Genomic DNA, 12,451 nt, shown 5'->3' with positions numbered 1-12,451 from the left:
CTAATTTTGCTCAATGGTTTAATGTTCAGTGTGGCAAATGCTCGTGTGATCATTGCCTGGCATATCTTGATAAGAATACTTGCGATAACCTATTTATAAGATTTTTTGAGATTTTTCAAGCAAATTACTACTTAGATAGTCTATGGTCTATGAGAAACACTTGAATTAAGATTTGCAGCATTCAAGTCAGCACCATTTTGAATTAACATTAAGACTTTTCACTGGAGCTTACCCAAGAAGCAGGGAGGGGGTGGATGAAAGTTTAGGTGGGGAGGTGCCTATAAAAAACTGTTGATACGCCCAAGGAGGCAATCTGTTATCATGTCGTTAAACAAATAAATGATAGCTACAAGATATGTGGAAAATGATGTTGACAGGTTTGGTAATCTTAACCTTTGCATGACCAGAGTATTTGAATATATTCTGTCATAAAATGCTCGATTCCGCCTATGTAGGCAAAGTTGTGAAACTCGGAATAGCAACTTGGATTAATCTTGCTCTAAACACAAAAATAATGAATATATTCCTAGATACGGTGAATTTGGCATGATTCGGCCAGGAAAACGTTATCGACATACATAATGCGCAAGTCGACAAAATCTGTTGCAGAAATACAATATATTTATACTTAGTGTTTGCAGTTTTTTATTTAAGCAACGAAGACTCGAAGTGAGTTTAATGTTATCAATATTTCAACCATTAACCTTTGCTTAACATGTTGAAAAAACCATAAAGCAATAGCATTCTAAAATAATCTGACTCTGTGTTCACGAATTAAGGTGACGTGTTCACATGCAACTCATAGTCTAAATACATTTCTTATAAGCTGAAAAAGATATAACAACATTTATGTCTTTGTTTACGAAAATTTAGCCAGTAGAGCCAAAAATACTATTTAATTTAAAACCTAAGCCAGCTATAAATTTATGATGGTCTATTTTGCACTATTTTTCATGATCAAGAACAGTACATACAAGAAAAAATTAATCAAATAAATACCTAGTAAAAATTATGATAATACAAGCAAACAAGAATATTCTCAAATCTATCAATGTCATAAATAATTGTAAAAAAGCACGCACAGTTCTGTGAAACAGCGCTAGTCTGTTGAGAAGGCTTTTGTGCTGAAATCATTGAAAACTAAAAAAGTTTTAGCATTGGAGCGATTCTGACCTTGCTTATCAAAACAGTCAACCCTCCCCCAAGCAATTTGCTTTTGTTCATCTGAAAGCTCTTTAAGCGAGTTACCTATATGATTAACTTCAACTTTCTTATCTTGCATCAGATAAATCTACAAAAGCGAGATTTTAACATCATTTCATCAACAAATCTTTATTGTATTGGTTTTTCGTTCCTTGTTAAGTAAGTCCTGAAATCGTGAAAATGAGCACTTAGTAGAAACGTTCATTTGAATAGAAACAAACTCGACAGGGAATGACTAACGGCGACTGAAAATCAAAAATCTAAAATCTTCATGATATGTGTCATTGATAAGTGCAGGTTGTTGATAACTTATTCAAACAACTACTTTGGTTGAAACAAAGCCAGAAAGGCATCTTCCCAAAAACTATTGAGTGAATTAACACATATGCGGAAATTTAGCGACGGGTTTCCGATTCAGAAATTACTTTGAAAGCAGATATACTAAGAAGATAATCAAATCTATTCTATTCTACCTTAAATTTGCATAGTACAGCATTATGAAGATTTTCGAAATTTGCTAACTTTCTTAACGACTCTTTCAATAAGACTTTTCCAGTCGAGAATTTAAGCAAGCAAACAGATGGCGCCAGAATTGTTCCTTGAGGGACATCGACCAGACGGTGAGCATCATACCCGCTGTTTTCGACGCCGTTACATTACGCATCACGACATAATATATTTACGGTTATTTTGCTTTGATTTGCAAAGCAGACGGAAGCTTGTATAGTAAACAAACAGATTTTGAAAAATTGCCAAATCTATTACCAAAATTAACAAACAGAAGGTTCAACTGCCTTTGATGCTTGCTTATAAATAGCTTACGATTTCTATGGTAAATAAAGAATTTGTCTGATCTGCTAATATGAACACAAACCATTGATTGTGTGAATTACTTGTTTAATTAACCTTCAAAATTAAACACTGTATAGTCAGTCAAAAGTGACTCGTTTGCTAATCGAGATGAGACGTGCCTCTCAAACTGCTAATACAATACTTCATAATTCTTCACCTTACGGCATCCAGTTGGTGCATTCACAGAATAAAAAAACAACAAATGATGACGTAAACAAAAATTACAAGATTTCATTTGCGGTATCTTTAGTAAAAGGTCTCTTAAAACCCTTCACGACAATACCAAAGTCCAGAAACTTTCAAACGTATCTTTCCAACAATAACAGATAGCCTTGGCGAGTTAGACATGTGTTCAAGTGGATCTTCTTCATCCTAACTTAGGAGATTTCTCCTAAAACTTGCAAAGTAAAATTTCATAGAATGCATGTATTCTATAGCTTTGTTGACATCACCTGATGTTTATGACAATAAATTATGCATTGTTTTCCTAATCATTAAAATTTATTTCATTTTGGGACTTGTGATGCTTTCGCCATTTTTTTATTGTCACTATTGTTTTGAAGGCAATGCCTCCCATTGAAAATGCAACATTTTAGTCTTCTGGGCCATTAGGCCATTTCAGTTTCTTGCTTTCTCAACCGATGGTAAAGACTCCTGCAGCAATTACACTTTTATTCAATTTTTCCTTTGTAAATCTACCAAAATCATAAAGACTCCTGCAGCAATTACACTTTTATTCAATTTTTCCTTTGTAAATCTACCAAAATCATAAAGACTCCTGCAGCAATTACACTTTTATTCAATTTTTCCTTTGTAAATCTACCAAAATTAATGTGTGCTACTTTATGGCAAAATAACTGTCAATTTTGAAGCCATTGTCCACACGAGAACAGGTTTGATAATGAGGTACCCAGAGCAGTTACATAGCCGAAGGACTTGATACGATAAATAAAGGGGAATTTAGGATCACAATTCCCTTTTTCACTTCATTCGTATTGATAAGACCCTAAGATGTTTTCCGCCTTTTCACAGGGCTTGTTTTTTCACATTTTCTGCAAGAGTTTCCTGAATCCATACACTGCAATTTCTTTCAACGAACCCCAGTTCATCTTTCTCACGAGACAGAACTCTTAAAAGATTAGCCTCAACCGACTTGAAACGTCGCCCTTTAGGCCAAAAGGCTGAGAAATACGATAAAGAGCACGATGCGCTATAGATGGGATTTGGTCAGTTTTTATATTGGAATACTAATCTTTCAAAACAGCAGACACAAGAACAGCAAAAAAATGTTATGCAAGCGATATCACAGCTGCAATAATTGCTAGGCAACTTTTCATTCCAATTTAATTGCGTTAAATGTAAATCAAAAAACAATTTTCAAGTTAAAAATCTTTAATTGATAAGAAACGGAGCTAACAGCCGAAAATGAACAGCTAACTAGCAAATTAGTCATCAAGCAAATCTCTTAGATGCAGCTTTTCTAACAAAATAAAGCTGCATATCCTGAGATATAACTATTTGAATTGGTACGAAAAGCATATTCTGATAAATTCTTTCCGAAGCAATAAAAACTTTACGCTTATCTCTAGGAATCCAATCTGTAAGTAAATCTGATTAAAAATTCATGAGAAAGCTGCTTGTATTTTGTGCAAGTTGACGACTTTTTAGCAAAAACTCTTCTGCCCAGAGCGCAGCTAAAAACTCATTAAATGGTATTCATGCCTGCTGTAGATCGCAGAGAACGAGAGCAAATTTACAATGCAAAGAAAACATGATTTGTCGAAAGCTACTCGAAAACTCATTTCAGAATAATCTATTTGTTCAAGTAATTAAGGAAATTTGAAAAGCTCGATCTTTAGTCTATCATCTTTATCCGTTTTTGTTATAATTATTACTTTAATTGATTAAATCATCAATATTACCAGTATTTACGTATATTCTAATATCTTTATTGTGTTAGGATATCGAAACCGTTACGAAATGTGCCACCTAAAATTTCCCTTCAAGGCAAAGTTTTACTTTTCAAATAAGCATTACGTACGTAATGATCGTAAACGAAATGTAAAGATGGTCTCCATCATGATGGACTTTTTTAAAAAAATTAATTGTTCAATGAAAGTGCTTTTTTTACAATAAACATTGTTTTTTCTCGATTTTTAAAGCACCTTGTTGAAAAAGCTACAAACTTTTATCAAATGTAACGTTTATCCTCTACTTAAGCATTTAAACACAAAAAAGAATCACATAAAAAGACGCTGCTAAGATGATGTGTAATGTTTCTTGAGCAATATGTAAATTTTCAACACATAAGCTGTTGTATATCTTTAACCTGATGCTAAAAAGCAAATTTTGTATAAGCCATCGTACTTGGCTATTGAAAAACAGAACTTTGATTTCGTGCAATATCGTAAAGCTAAAGAAACTAGAGTCTCTGGAGAAATCATATAAATAAGGAGTTTCACAAGGAGACAGTTTGTCTTTCATCTAACTTATGCTGGACTCAAAACTTAATTTACCTTTATTTCTATATGAAAGATCGCTTTGGTTGTCGAAGGAAGAAATAAAACCAAACTAATATATGGGCGTAATGAAAATCTGTAATGTTTTGATTTGATTTGAGTTACTGAGACATAAAAAGCTGGAAACATCTAAAGCATTTAAGAGAAACATCGGTGCTTATTACTTGAATTGAAAGTACCTAAGTGTTTTGACACAGCTAGTGATTAAACAGAAAAAATGATTAAAAAGGCTCTGTACAACAGGCTCAAATATCCAATCTGCAACTTGCAAATGTTCTGCTGAAATGACAAATGTGTTTTTGAATCTTTAATTTTAATTACTAGCTGTTCTGTTGCTCCGCCTCTACAAATGGAAGCTTGTCTTCTCAGCATAGCATCCATATGTTTTTATGAAAGAATACTGTAAACTCTTCCAAACAAAGGCTAACTTAGTCTAATTGTTTGACTTTTCCATGCTGACTTCCAATGTAGCAATCCGCATTGAGTCTTGATGTAGCAATCAAAAAGCAGCATTGCACTCTCGATGTAGCAATCTAAATGAATAATTATAGTGAAGCTTGTTATAAAACATTTGCAAAGATCATCAGAAAAAAGGCAAATTAAAGAATGCTGAACACTTACTAATTCTCTTTACATGATTTTATTTTGATGATTGTCCAATATTTTGAACGTCACTTTTAACTTTAATCATATTAAAACTGTCTTGAGATAGACACAAGAGAAAAGCTGCCGAGCATGTAATTGTTAGAAGTACATGCTTGTACATTATAATTGTACAAGAAGAAGCGAACAGCAAACTTTCTTAGACGGTTTGCTAGAAACTTAAACGAATGAATAGCACATCCTTAAGTGAGATGATGTTCATTAAGCCATTGTAACATTTACATTTGTCCATAGTACCTTCAACATCCGTTAACTTTAACTAAAAATCTATAGTTTCTCGGAAATAGGCAGGCAGCACCAAAAACAAAGTGAAAAAACCGAATCTAAATAGATCAAATTTGCATCAATAAACTCTAATCACACCCCGCATACTAAGTCAAAATATTTGTCTATTTCCCTTATTTCTAATTCTTCAAATTAGATTTATTTTCTTCAATTGCTCCTTGTCGTTTTGTGCTGTTCCCGCCGATTACTTATCGACAAATGTTTCATCGCATGATATATAGAATCCGGCAGATGGCCTCATTTAGCGTCTCTTTCTTCTGACAAATTTGATACTTGTTTGCTTTTGTTTTGATGCCAGTATGATTAAACTTTAGTTGTAAAGAAGGTGCTGAACATTTTGCTGCTAATTTTTTCGTACATTCATATGATAGTTGTCTTCAAAAATTCTCCGCTAGAGATTGACCTTAACTGGAGCCTGAAAGCTCTTAGTGACGAATACCAAATTTGACTGTCACTGACTGACAACTAGCACTAGTCATTATTTACAACACACTGAAATCAGATGGGGAGTCCATCGAGAAATGCTATCGTTTCTCACTAACTGTTGGTAGGCCACCGGCATAAATCATTTATTAAACAAATTGAGAAGATTATCATGGAAGCGGAACTTCCTTGTTGTGATTTACTTTATGTTGACAATCTCATTGGAGTTGTAAATCAGTTAGTTGGTGGCGAATAGATCAAAGGACTTCTAGCCTGTGCTCCAGACCCTTAACCTGAAGGATAAGGGTCTGGAGCACAGGCTAAGGACTTCCGAAATTTGTTTTGCTTAATGACGTAACAAGGGGGGCAAGACCTGCAGTCATGTACATTATTACAAAATATTTAAAGAAATTTAAACACAAAATAATAAGAAGCAAGGTGTGCCTACAGGAATCAAATAAGCCAAAACAAAGTCAGCTTGCACAAGCATATAAATCTCATTGATTCACTGATTGATTTCTTTCTTTATTAAGTCATAGACTATTTTGATAGAAAATTAAATAATCGAGCAGACTTTCCTCTTTCTATTTAAGAAAAGTTTCCTTGAATGAATGATGAATGTAAAATTTCTTGCTAGACAACCACTAAAAAATCTAAAGTGTAGACAAAGTTTCTGAATAAAACTTTTCCCCCTAGAATATTTATGCAGCACAGCACAACGTTGACGGTTACGTCATCGCACTTAGATATGCTTACTCAACCATACTTAATAGTTTGTTATGGTGACTGTTTATGGCATATATGATCAGTGCAATCTGACTGTTTAACATTCAGAATGCATCACGTCGTAAATATTTGCACTTTTGGAAGCTATCGTGAGAATCTATCCAGTTGTTGCTTTCATTTCAGATGTTTATCAAAAATCTGATTATATTCTTTATGCTAGAAGTTAATTTTTTTCTGCATCTTTTGAATACAAGATCAGTTTAACATTGCTTTTTCTCACTGAGCTCCCATCTTGGATGGTCATGACTGCTTCTTATATGACTTAGTTCTTATAATCTTAACAGGCATAGAAGTTTTGTGAGACTTAGGATTTAAGGCAGAACAATAGCAAGTTGAAATCGGTAGTCTATTTTACTGAATGCATTGACAGAGGCTCGAACAAATTATCGAATGAATAATGAATCATGAAAGTTTATGGAGCATAACTTCTGAAAATGAATTTAATATCAAATGCTCAGGTGAAAGGCAGCCGTTTGCATTCAGTTGTTCTTTTTGTGAATTTGATTTATTCTTTAATAGAACTTCACGACAATTAATGATCGCATTAAGTGTGAAACTTGGAATAGCAACTTAAAAACACCCTGCTCTGGGTATCTCGCATTTTTCTGTTGCGTCGCATCTTTGCCTTTTCTTTGCTTGGCTCGTTTCTTTTCTAGCCACTTGATAACGAGTGCATGCTCGAAACGTCGTGTTTTAAACAACCGATATATTTCCATTCTGGTACTTAATTTATTTCCTAACTATATTATTGTTAAATTGCCGAATGGTTTTTAATAGGGGGCATGTGCCCCCTGCACCCAGCCACGACGCCCCTAGGTGGTACCCCATTTTAAATGCCAAAAGTAAGCCTGGAGATTTTTGAAAAAACGCAAAGAAATTAGCGGGGTAGGGTGTGAGCAAACCAAGAATTTTTTATGTCAATGAAAAATGTCGAATTTGAATTTAAACATAAAGATTTTTAAGATTAACCGAAAGCAAATGTTACTTTAAGGTGTAGGGTTGAAAGATCGCATTTAAATTACATCACAGAATATTGCATGATGCCTGCAGGGAAGGTTGATTCTTTGCTGAATACCATACTCTTGCGCAATCCAGATGTATGTACGATGCTGCGTGAAGGGTGCCGCAATCATTTCGGTGTGGTACTTCTCCTTTGGTAACAACTTTATCACGGACTCTTCAATTAAACGAATTCACATCTTCATAATTGCGTCACAATATTTGCTATAATGGATCAAAGGACCGAAGTTTTTTAACATTTTGATAGCCCGCTGGAAAGTAAAAACACAGACATCTAGCATTCTCTTTGTTTATTTACAAGCTTCAATGTTCGATTCAGTTTCTTTTAACTCCAGACAATAAACACCACGATATTCACTCAATTCTAAACGAAAATTAAACTTTACCTTATAAGGTAAGAACTAGTATATCGATTCTGGGAATTCTCATTTTAAACTAGCCTAGCATCCTTTCATAGTGCTCAAATACATGACCTGTTTTTATGATAAGGTATTAGAGTTGCCATTGATTTTTGAGTAGGGCGTCAAACATCATTTCAACTTGTAAACTTATGGCCGTTTAAGTCCATGTCTTGTTTTGTACATTTTTAAATACAATATGATAAGAGGCTGCAGAGCATTTTTCGGAAAAAGAGGGGGGAGTTGGGTTAGGGTTGCTTTTATGATCCCTGACAAGATATACAAATTTTGCTACTAAGGTTTATGTGCCAACGAATTGTCCGGGTGTGATTTCTTTGAGAAGCTTTAGCCTGCTTCAATGAGGTATTGATAAAAGTCGCCATAGAGAGATGCGACCGACAAATGGAAATGCTAAATAAAAGCAGGTTGATATTCCAACAAATACGTCTCTCCAGTCAAATGACTTAATCAGATAACAAGACAGATGAATGGCAATTGAAACGCAATCATAATGACTGCTCATATTATTTTCATTGCTGAATACAAAATGGTGCTTGTTTTCTCAAAGGTCTATGCTTATAACAACTATAATAGAAAACCTGTTATATTTACTTAAAATTGAGAATAATCAAACACAGAATATCTGCAGTGTGAAGCTTCTTGGAAACCTTAAAGGAATGTAGCAGGATTAGGAAAGTTTAAGAGTCTGCTATTTGTCAATCAGTTAATATTGCTTGTTAAGAAACCAGTACGTGAAGATCCCAAGAAGTAAACATTTTAATGCTACAAGATCTTTATTCATTCGAAGACAAGGTAACTACGATCCTTAAGGATAAAGATCCAGAAAGGGGGCTACAGTGATTTATTAATGATTTCATAAATAAACCATAAACAACCTTCAAAAACGACAGTTTAGGTATAGTTGTAACTAAACATCTTCCCTAAACTCTTCTCTGACAAGCCATTACCCCCTAAAAACTGCTTTCTGTAAGACTATTACCATAAATACCGTTTCTTTGTTTAACCTCCACTCCTAAAGGCATCTCACATCTAAGAATTTTTCTTTTTCCCTCTTTGCTTATTATCTTTATGAAAATAGTACCAAAGTAACATTACATGTGAGGACCAGAACGTAGTTATTGGCTTAAATAATGGCATTTACAAAAACGTGAATATTTTGACAAGGATGTCTCCTTGCTTCTTTTTTGTTTAATTTACGCTTCTTTGAATTAGTTATCTCAGTTGCTTGTAAATTCTATTCACTTGAATAGTGACTCTGCTAATGTTTATCGACGAAGGTTTATGAAAAACAACATATCCGATTGCCAATCAATAATCGGTAATCTAGTATGTGTTTAGTAAAACTTCAATTGTATGTTTCAATAAGGGGGCAGAATACAGATCTAATTCAGCCACCAGCTATAGAGTCACTCGAATGGTAAAAAAGACAATGGAATTAAGAGATAGTCTAAACAGCCGTTTCCTTGTTGTTAAAGTTTATGAAAAACTCTGTATATTAATTTCTTTAGAAGACAATATGGCATTAGGGTAAATCGTTTGATTCTTTAAAGCGATTTTTGTGCGGTTTATTTGAGTTACCAATGAAAAAAGCTTGCCAAAAACGTTATATTTGCAGATGGTCTTCAATAATGCCAAACTAGAAGTAGCAAAGTGCTTTGTTGATCAGATCCTTTGGTTTTAATGCTACTTCCTTAGCAATCAAGTTTTATGAGGATTTATGACAAAAGTATTAAGCTAATCTACAACTCAAAAGAAAATTTTGATGACAATGATATCTCTTGTTGTGTTTGCGTCACAAAACAAAGTTGAGAATGTTTTACTTGACGTTGCTCCTCCTGATATCAGCTGTTAATTACTGAATATATGCTCTGCCAGCGGATCATAAAATTCCCAGGTTCAGCATAAAGAAGCTTCACTTCTTCCTCGCTTTGCAATGACATCATCAGTACCTCCGAAAATTCTCAGTTTTCAAGAGATGGGGACAAGGGAAAGCTATCAAGAGATGGGGACAAGGTCGTCGCTTGACTTGTTTTTCAAGGGGAAATTTCAAGTTATGCTCTATTTGCTGGTGAACAATCGATTAACGAGGAGGCTTCTTATTAGAGGAATAGTCAACAAATAGAGACTGTGGGATCACAGTAATGTTAAGTCGGTATAGGGCTCAGTATTTTTAGAAAGGCAGGACATTTGATAAATGAAGCAACGCGGGAAAGAAAACGGATTCTCTCTCTATACTGTTGCACTAAGGATCGGCGAGGGGGAGGGGATAATTATTTTGGAGCAGCACAACTTCCTTAAAAGTTTTCCCTAACCCTTGATAAATTTAAGGTACTGGCATTTAAGCAATTGCAGTCAACTATCCCCCGGCTGTTTGCAACATCCCTGACTGCTTCAAGAAGCCATCCTTACCTCCCAAAACCCTTCATCTCTCCAATCAATGCTTTAAAATGATTGAAGCTGACTTCTCTGGAAGTTGTAAGCAAGCCAGTAACTAGGACTGTTTATACCTCATACCCGATTTCTACACGAATGAATTCCAAATCTGATCAACCAACAAGAGCAAAGCAACTTGTTCAAAAATCTAATTATATTGTCATATTTTTATAAATCTGAGGAATGTTACGTTTAGAGTGCCTGTAACGTTCATTGATTGTGTTGTTAGGTCATCAAGATATGTCAACACAAGAATTTGCCCTTTAGGACTGGGTTATAAACGACAGCTGCCTGCTTGGAACATACAAAGGAGAGCACGTGGCGTCTGATCTCTAAAAAGATAACGCAAATCTTTTTGTCCCTGAACTGAAACGAGACTCACGCCATGTTTATTTTGTCAGAGATTTTTGATAGACAAGAAGATCATTTAAAAAGATCAGAGATTTGTTTTGCATTAGTCACTTTTAGGGTTAGAGGCCACAGACTCGTCGATTCACTAATGAATCATGCATTACGATAGTGTCTGCAGTAGAGTTACATTCATCTTTTTTACAAAAAACTGTCTTTAAGAAGCGAGTTCTGAACAGTCAGAAAAAATTAAGAAACTTTAGTACTCGAAGCAAACAATTAAGAAACTATGAAATCGTGATAAAACTGAGAACAACGAAATTTTGTAAAATCCAAAACATGATTGCCCTGTTGGCCTAGAACTTAAGACACAAGGGATAAAAATATATCTCCCACATCTAAATACAGTATCAGAACGAAAGCAAATCTCTTGACGTGATAAGAAAGATCACGAACATTTCATAACATAGCATAATTTCATAACAGTAGAAATATCGAAAAGTCAAAATTGTTGTGAAAACACCTCCAGAACAAGTTTTCGTTGGAAATGTTTTTGTTTTCTGTAATAGTACCTAATGTTGTAAAGATTCTATGTATCTTTCTGGATTCTCAAGGCAGAGATGATGAAAACACCATGATGACATATTTTTATAAGGCCTAATTATGACTAACCGGTTGATGATAACTGGACAAATCCGTGTGAGATACTCCTTACCACTCCACTGGCCTACGCCAGGTAGTGGCTGTCTCTAATATATATCCTTTCTACTGGAGCTCCTTCTCGTAACTGACTACAATTCTTGCTGCAGTACCTACTACGCCCATATGTATGTGTTTCCGTTATAACCTTATAAAGTGCATGACATCATAATTCAGAAACAATGAAAATTGACATTTCCAACATCGACCTTTGTTTTTTTATAAAAAAATTGAATGTGCATTAGTGGGGGAAATGCAAGTCAGTGCTGTTGCAACAAAATTCATATTGGGGGAGGGAGGAGGGGGTTGGGCTGCCAATTGTACTATTTCTCATTCAGTACACTGTTATAAAGGAAATATACTACATTTTGACAATAATTGTGGGGTAGGGCTCCTCTCAGCCCCGTTTCCGACAGTCCTGCAAGTCACAACAAGCTTTATCCCTCTAATTTTCTTATACAAAACACAAAACACAGAGTTCAAGGGTGAATCTCCCAAGGTAGTTGCTCGTAAATCCCACCGAAGTATCATGGCTTGACTTGATTTGGGTTTGGATTTATAGCATGGGCGCCGACTACGTGGGGGCTCGTGAGCTCGATCCCCCCCCTGGGAATTGCTGTGGGGGGTCAGCCCCCCCCCCTGGGAATTTCGTTTGAAATCCGCCACTGGGCTGAAAATTCAGCGCAGAACAGCTGAAGGAAGGTATATGTATATTCTAAGTCTCAAAAATGTGAAATTTATCTATTGCTAAAGAATAATTTGAATCAAATAAATCCCTTGTAAAAAATTTAGTCTAAACTT

Source organism: Rhopilema esculentum, chromosome 2 (assembly GCF_057945365.1).
Source record: "Rhopilema esculentum isolate cy_ngs chromosome 2, ASM5794536v1, whole genome shotgun sequence".
NCBI classification, from domain to species: Eukaryota; Metazoa; Cnidaria; class Scyphozoa; order Rhizostomeae; family Rhizostomatidae; genus Rhopilema; species Rhopilema esculentum.
The sequence above is the reverse complement of the archived record's forward strand: the minus strand, read 5'-3'. Positions refer to the sequence as shown.